Here is an 8,485-nt window from a genome sequence, read left to right on the forward strand (position 1 = left end):
GGAAATGCATGTCTATTTTAAGACACCGAAATTCACATTTTGAAAATACTGGGATAAGGAAAACTCATCTGTAGGCCAAATGCATCCTGTGGACTTTCACTGTGACATTTGAATGATCTCTAAGGTTTTTGGTTCTAAAATTAATGCATGAATTTCTCTAAGTTAAATGCCGGGGGAAGCCCATTAGCACTCTGAGGCAACAGGTGATATGTGCCATTCAAATTCACAGAGCTAAAACTTGACAACAGGGCTTTGAACCAGTTCTTTCTGGTTCAACCTCTTGCTCAGAATTTGCATTTCCACCCCCAGATATACCGAATTAGAATCTACAGTTTAACAGGATCTCCAGGTGATTCTCATGTATACATTCCTGTGATTCTTAGGTATAAATAAGCTTTCTCTTGTGGTATATAAGAATCACCTGGGGACCTTGTTAAAATGCGTGTGTATATATGTAAGAATCACCTGGGAATCCTGTTAATGTAGATTCTAATTCAGTACATCTGAGGTGGAAATACAAATTCTCAGCAGGGGGTTGAACCGGAATGAACCAATTGGACGCCCTTCTTGCCAAGTAAAGTTGGCAGGGCACTGGACAGAGGAAAATGACAAGGACATTATGACTCGTTTTAAAGCTGTAACTACATAATCAGTCAAATGTGAATATGAATGTTTTTAAACAGAGATAGGAACATAATGATATGGCACCTTAATGTTTATGGACTAAAGACTTTCTTCATCCAATGCAGGCTTATAAGCAGGTAAAGTAGATAGCCACCCACAAGATGTAACTGAAATGTCAAAAAACAATGCCCTATCCAAAAATGTCCTTAACAGCTGTATCTGAAATTTTACAGTTAGAAATTCATTCCTCTGGATTGCTTTAAAATTTGTTTTTTCAAGAATCTTTTGCCATAATGCAAATACCTATAGATTATTACATTTGTAGCAGCTAATACCTTAACGTAGTGAAGGGCATTAGTTGAAGAGTAGAGAAAAAAGGGAGGTGATAGAGACAATCTGGCCTGCTTCCCCTTTTTGTAAATAAAGTTTTATTGGAACACGATCATATATGCTCATTTACGTATTATCTATGACTGCTTTCATGTTACAATGGCAACACTGAGTAGCTGCAACAGAAACTCTATGGCCCACAAAACCAAAAAAACAAACCCGTAGCCATCAAGTCAGTTCTGAGTCACAGCAACCCTATAAGGACAGGGTCTAACTGCCCCACAGGGTTTTCAAGACTGAAATCTTTACAGAAGCAGACTGCCGTAAGTTTCTCCCACAGAGCGGCTGGTGGGTTTGAACCACTGACCTTTCCATTAGCAGCCAAGCACTTAACCACTGTATCACCAGGGCTCCTCTATGGCCCATAGAACCTAAAATATCTACTATCTGACCCTTTACACACAAAGGTTGGTGACCCTGATCTAGGATGTTGGATGGGCAATGTATCATAAACGTGCTTTCAACAAAATATGTAAGATTTGACAGACAATGACCCAAAAGTTGGTTCAGGGATTCAACAGTGAGAATCAAGCAACCAGGATTTTTACTCCTGTCCACTCTGCCATCCTCAGTAGGTTGGCTTACCACCTCATATTCTCCAGATGGCTACAACAGCTATAAGCATCCTCATAAGACAGTATCTAAAAAAAGAAGGGAAGGAAAAAGCAAAAGAGTTTTCCATATGAATGAATTTTTTTTTTAATCATAAAAGCAAACCTTTTCCAAAAACCTCCAACAGAAATTCTCAAAGTGGTTCACCTGCACTTCCTTAGACCAATCACACCCAAACCAAACTCATTGCCATAGAGTCGATTTCAACTCATAGCAACCCCACAGGACAGAGGAGAATTGCCCCATAGGATTTCCAAGGAGTAGCTGGTGAATTCAAACTGCCGATCTTTTGGTTAGCAGCTGAGTTCTTAACCACTGTGCCACCAGGGCTCCAGACCAATCACAAGGGGACTACAATTTCCATGATTGGTTTGGAGCCATAGTTTTCATGCCTGGCTACACATTAGAATTACCTGCAAAGTAACTAACAAATTAGAAATACCAATTGTAACAAATTAGGAAATACCAACACCTGTACTCCATCTCAGGCAGTTATATAAGAAACCTCTTGGGTGGTACCTAGTAATGGCATTTTCTTTAACTCCCTTAGAAGTTTCTAATAAATAGCCATGAGTGAGAACCACTGGTTAGACTATTCATGATTCATTTCCTTGAGCTGAGTACATTTCCTCATGAACAAAATCAGGGTTCATTTGGCTTGGAAGAAGAGGAAATGGCTGATGACTTTTAGGTAGACAACAAATGACGCTTGCCACAGTCATTTACATAGACACTGAAGTAACTCATATGAATGGTAGAACTTAGGAGGAAAAGACTGGAAGCCAGAATCTACCCATAATCCTCAATGAATGAGAGATGTACCCAGAAAGGTTATGAGCAGCAGATATAAATGTGGGTAGAGGGTCAAGAGCTTCAGTGAAGGAGAAATATGCACATAAGAAAGCAGAAGGTGGGGATGTCAAGGAAGGCCAAAAATTGGAAAGAAATCAGTGCTGAGGATATAATGAATTCAGTATTGGGCATCTTGAGGATAAAGGGTCTATGCCCTTTGAAGACTGAGGCATGTGTAAATATAGTTTAGTCTAGAGTTTAGGGAAGAGGTAAATTGAGTTCTTTATGGGACACTTTTGAGAATGATAGAAGGGCTACTAAGAATTTCCCCTAGGAAAACAGACTTAAATTGAGAATGTCCCAGAAAAATCTACCAATGGGGATGGTGGAAATCATGGACCTGGGTGATGTTATTCCACGAGATGTGCAAAATGCACCCTGGGATACAACAAACCTAAATCAAGTCTGCTGCCAATTGCTAATAGACTGTAGATGTAGACAATTATCCTGAACTCCTGCTAAAGATAATAAACTGTGAATAGTTACTTTGACAAATTTTAAGTTTTATGCTAAATTGAAATTACATTGTTCACAGCTAATAAAAACAACAAAATTATCAGAACAAACTCAGGTTTCCTGATTCCAAATTCCTTGGATTGAGTTCTCGCTTAATCCAAAAACTGGTTTGCACATGGCTGGTAACCATAGATTTTGAGTCACCTTTTGGTCTCCAATGAAATACCCTGGGAAAATCATTTTCCCTGCACTCATTTCAAAACAGTAATTGCTCTACATCATTTAAGATCATTTGTCAAGGGGAATCAATTAGCATTAGCCTGAAGTCACCTCAGGACTTTTTAAACATTTTCATCCTGTGAACTCCCCTGGGTTTTCTATGATGAATATCAACTGTCCACAAAAAAATAAAATAACAATAAGTTCACATTTCATCTTACAGATTCCCCAGAAGCTCTGGTCTCCCACTCAGTATCACATCAAATCTGAAGGGAGGAAGTGCCCAAGGGGAGGCAGTAGGTGGAGAATGCTGGGTCACCCACAGTTCATTGCCTCTTCCCCAACAGCTGTTGAGAGCTCTGGGACTACAGTTGCTGAGACTTCCTGAGAACAGCCCAGGATCTCCTTATGGGTCAATTCTTAGTTTAGAAAACACTGGGAAAATACTGGCTGTTTGGTATAGTGACAGACTATGAGTTACATGGAGCCCAGGAATGCTAAAATAATAGCATTTGCCAAATTTGCTATATTAATACCATAAAATTATCAGCTTAAAGCAATGGACAAATATTTATAATTTGCTATAATTAGTACCACCCAGGTCCCTGGATGGTGCAAACAGTTAACTGCTAACTGAAAGGTTGGAGGTTTGGGTCTACTCAGAGGAGCCTCAAAAGAAAGGCATGGACATCTACTTCCAAAAAAATCAGTCACTTAAAATCCTATGGAGCATGATTCCATACATGGGACTGCCATGAGTAAGAGGTGACTTGATAGTAAGAGGTGGTTTTTATTAGTAGTACAATTAAATATTCTGCCTTCATTGAACTATTAAAAGCTGTTCAATGCCACTCATTCAGTCTTTAGTTCAACAAAAAAATTGAATTGCCTACTATATGTAAGTCACTGTGCAAAGTGCAAGGTCAGTCTGGCCTGATAGAATTGCCTTCATGGTAAAAGGCGAGTTGAAACTCATGGTCTGGTGGTCAACTGAATGTTTCCTCCTGCCCTGTGAGTAAAACAGAAACAGTTGTTTTCACTAATACCTGTAGCTATTGGCTCAGAAGAGAACACAGCTTGGTACACATTTCTCAAAGAAAAAGGTCTATTAATATGAGAAAATCTTAAACAAACTTATTCATTTACTGAATATCTATGAAGCACCTACAATGTGGAAGAAACAGTCACGTGTTGGCTAAGAAAAACTGGGGGACAAAGAACGATGCACATAAGACAGGAAGTAATCAAGCTGATATATTTATGATTAATGAGATTCTTATTGGAATGGGGTGTGCAGTTGGTGACAAATATTTAAAGAATGTGAAGACTAAAGAGGATCTAAATGATAATGACAAGGAGGATTAATTAAGAAAAAAATTAGATTCTACAAAAGAAGGTTAAATTAATTTGAGTTGCTTAACTTGGAGAAGGCTAAGGGCTGACTTGCTTATTATTTTCATGATGGGGAGGGACTGTATTGTGTCCTTTTCCTTAAAGCACTAGACATGAGAATGTTGGTATAAAATTAAAGTACTTATTTATCCATTAATTCATTCAATAAACACACATAATATGAGCACCACCTGCCCTGTTGCCTAACACAGCAGGAAAGTGGTGAAGCACAAAGATGAATACAACATAGTCTCTGTCATGGACAGCATTTCTTTGGACATAAGAAAGAACTCTTTGACTAACCAGGCAATAAAACTCAAGAACCAGCTGATGGAAAGTATGTATTATAAATGCCTGGAGATTTTCAAGAATATTGGTTACTATTCAAGTTTGTTATGATTAAGGCACAGAACTAGATGATTACCCACATTCCTTTCTAGATTTGTAAGACTAAACACTATAGTTTTACAGTCAACAGTTTCCTATAAGTGATGTTAAACATAATATATAACTACAGTGTATATAACTGAATTTTGATTTGTCCATTGATTAATACCGTTGCTGTTGTTAGATGCTGTCAAGTCAGTTCCCACTCATAGCGACCCTATGTACTATAGAAAGAAACACTGCCCGGTTCTGCACCATCCTCACAACCATTATGTTTGAGCCCATTGTTGCAACCGCTGTGTCAATCCATCTCATTGAGGGTCTTCCTCTTTTTCCCTGACCCTGTACTTTACCAAGGATGATGTCCTTCTCCAGGGACCTATTCTTCCTGACAACATGTCCAAAATATGCAAGACGTAGTTGGTTGTACTTCTTCCAAGACAGATTTGTACATTCTTTCGGCAGTACCTGGTATATTCAATATTCTTCACCAACACCACAATTCAAAGCTGCCAATTCTTCTTCAGCCTTCCTTATTAATTGTCCAGCTTTTGCATGCACATGATGCAGTTGAAAATACCATGACTTGGGTCTGCACACCTTAGTCTTCGAGGTGACATCTTTGCTTTTCAATGCTTTAAAGAGGTCTTTTGCAGCCGATTTGCCCAATGCAATGCATCTTTTGATTTCTTGACTGCTGCTTCCATGGGTGTTGATTATGGATCCAAGTAAAAGGAAGTCCTTGACAACTTCCATTTTTTCTCCGTTTATCATGATGTTGCTCATTGGTCCAATTGTGAGGGTTTTTGTTTTCTTTAGGTTGAGCTGTAATCCATAGGTTTTGGTCTTTGATCGTCATACGTAAGTGCTCCAAGTCCTCTTCACTCTCAGCAAGAAAAGTTATTTTATCTGCATATCACAGGTTGTTAAAGTATCATCCTCCAATCCTGATGCCAGGTTCTTCTCCATACAGTCCAGATTCTCAGATTATTTGCTCAACATACAGACTGAATAAGTATGGTGAAAGGATACAGCCCTGATGCACACCTTTCCTGGCTTTAAACCACGCAGTATCCCCTTGTTCTGTCTGAACAACTGCCTCTTGATATATGTACATGCTCTTCATGAGCACAATTAAGTGTTCTGGAATCACAATTCTTTGCAATTTTATCCATAATTTGTTATGATCCCCACAGTCAAATGCCTTTGCATAGTCAATAAAACACAGGTAAACATCTTTCTGGTATTCTCTGCTTTCAGCCAGGATCCTTCTGACATAAGCAGTGCTATCCCTGGTTCCACATTCTATTCTAAATCCTGCCTGAATTTCTGGCAGTTCCCTGCCAAAACACTGCTGCAGCTGCTTCTGAATGATTTTCAGCAAAATATTACTCGCGTGTGATATTAATGATATTGTTTGATAATTTACACATTCAGTTGGATCACCTTTCTTGGGAATAGGCATAAATATGGATCTTTTCCAGCTGGTTGGCCAGGTAGCTGTCTTCCAAGCTGGCATAGATGAGTGAGCACTTCCAGCACTGCATCCGTTTCTTGAAACATCTCAATTGATATTCCATCAATTTCTGTAGCCTTGTTTTTTGCCAATGCCTTCAGTGCACCTTTGGTTTCTTCCTTCAGTACCACCAGTTCCTGATCATATGCTACCTCCTGAAATGGTTGAACGTCGACCAATTCTTTTTGGTATAATGACTCTGTGTATTTCTTCCATGTTCCTTTGATGCTCCCTGCATCGTTTAATATTTTCCCCACAGAATTCTTCACTATCGCAACTAGAAGCTTGAATTTTTTCTTCAGTTCTTTCAGCTTGAGAAATGCTGAACGTGTTCCTCCCTTTTGGTTTTCTATCTCCAGGTCTTTGCACATGTCATTATAATACTTTGTCTTCTCGAATGGCCCTTTGAAATCTTCTGTTCAGTTCTTTTACTTCATCATTTCTTTCTTTTGCTTTAGCTACACGACATTCAAGAGCAAATTTCAGTCTCTTCTGACATCCATTTTGGTCTTTTCTTTCTTTCCTGTCCTTTTAATGACCTCTTTCTTAATGTACGATGGCCTTGATGTCATTTCTCAACTCATCTGATCTTCGATCATTAGTGTTTAATGAGTCAAGTTTATTCTTGAGTTGGTCTCTAAATTCAGGTGGGATATACTCGAGGTCATACTTTGGCTCTCGTGGACTTGTTCTAATTTTCTTCAGTTTCAACTTGAACTTGCATATGAGCAATTGATGGTCCATTCTGCAGTCGGCCACTGGCCTTGTTCTGACTGATAATATTAAGCTTTTCCATGATCTCTTTCCACAGATACAGCTGGTTTGATTTCTATATATTCCATCTGGTGAGGTCCATGCATATAGTTGCCATTGATGAAAAAGGTATTTTCCATGAAGTTGCTGGTCTTGCAAAATTCTATCATGCAATCTCTGGCATCATTTCTATCACCAAGGGCATATTTTACAACTACCAATCCCTCTTCTTTGTTTCCAACTTTCACATTCTAATCACCAGTAATTATCCATGCATCCTAATTGCATGTTCGATTAATTTCAGACTGCAGAAGCTGGTAAAAACCTTCAATTTCTTCACTTTTGGCTTTAGTGGTTGGTTAGTAAATGTGAGTAGTAGTCAAATTAACTGGCATTCCTTGTAGGCATATGGATATTAACCTACCACTGACAGCATTGTACTTCAGGATAGATCTTGAAATGTTCGTTATGATGATGAATGCAACACCATTTCTCTTCAAGTTGTCATTCCCAGCATAGTACACCATATGATTGTCCAATTCAAAATGGCCTATACCAGTCCATTTCAACTCACTAAACCTAGGATATCGATGTTTATGTGGTCCATTTCATTTTTTATGATTTCCAATTTTTTTAGATTCATACTTCGTACATTCCACATTCCAATTATTAATGGATGTTTGCAGCTGTTTCTTCTCATTTTGAGTCATGCCTCATCAGCAAATGAAGGTCCTGAAAGCTTGATTCCATCCATGTCATTAAGGGCGACTCTACTTTGAAGAGGCAGCTCTTCCCCAACCATCTCTTGAGTGCCTGCCAACCTGGCTCATCTTCTGGCACTAAATCAGATAGTGTTTCACTGCTATTCATAAGGTTTTCACCAGCTAATTATTTCCAGAAGTAGACTGCCGAGTCCTTCTTCCTAGTCTGTCTTAGTCTGGAAGCTCAGCTGAAACCTGTCTCCCCTGGGTGACGCTGCTTGTATCTGAATACTGGTGGCATAGCTTCCAGCATCACAGCAACATGCAAGCCCCATAGTACAACAAACTGACAGACGTGTTGGCGTTTGATTAATATTATATCATATAAAATATTCTTGTATCCATTTCCAATTGGTCTTTAATTAAAAGTGATACCTAACTCCTTAGACTTAAGTGAAGATTTATCTGCTAATCTCTCTGACAAAGAGTTACGAATTTGAACTCTAGAAACAGATTATTACCAATAAAGAGAGTACAGCTATATTCTGAGAAAACTATTCAGAATATGGTAATAAACTCTATT

The sequence above is a fragment of the Loxodonta africana genome, chromosome 2 (genome assembly GCF_030014295.1).
Source record: "Loxodonta africana isolate mLoxAfr1 chromosome 2, mLoxAfr1.hap2, whole genome shotgun sequence".
Lineage (NCBI taxonomy): Eukaryota > Metazoa > Chordata > Mammalia > Proboscidea > Elephantidae > Loxodonta > Loxodonta africana.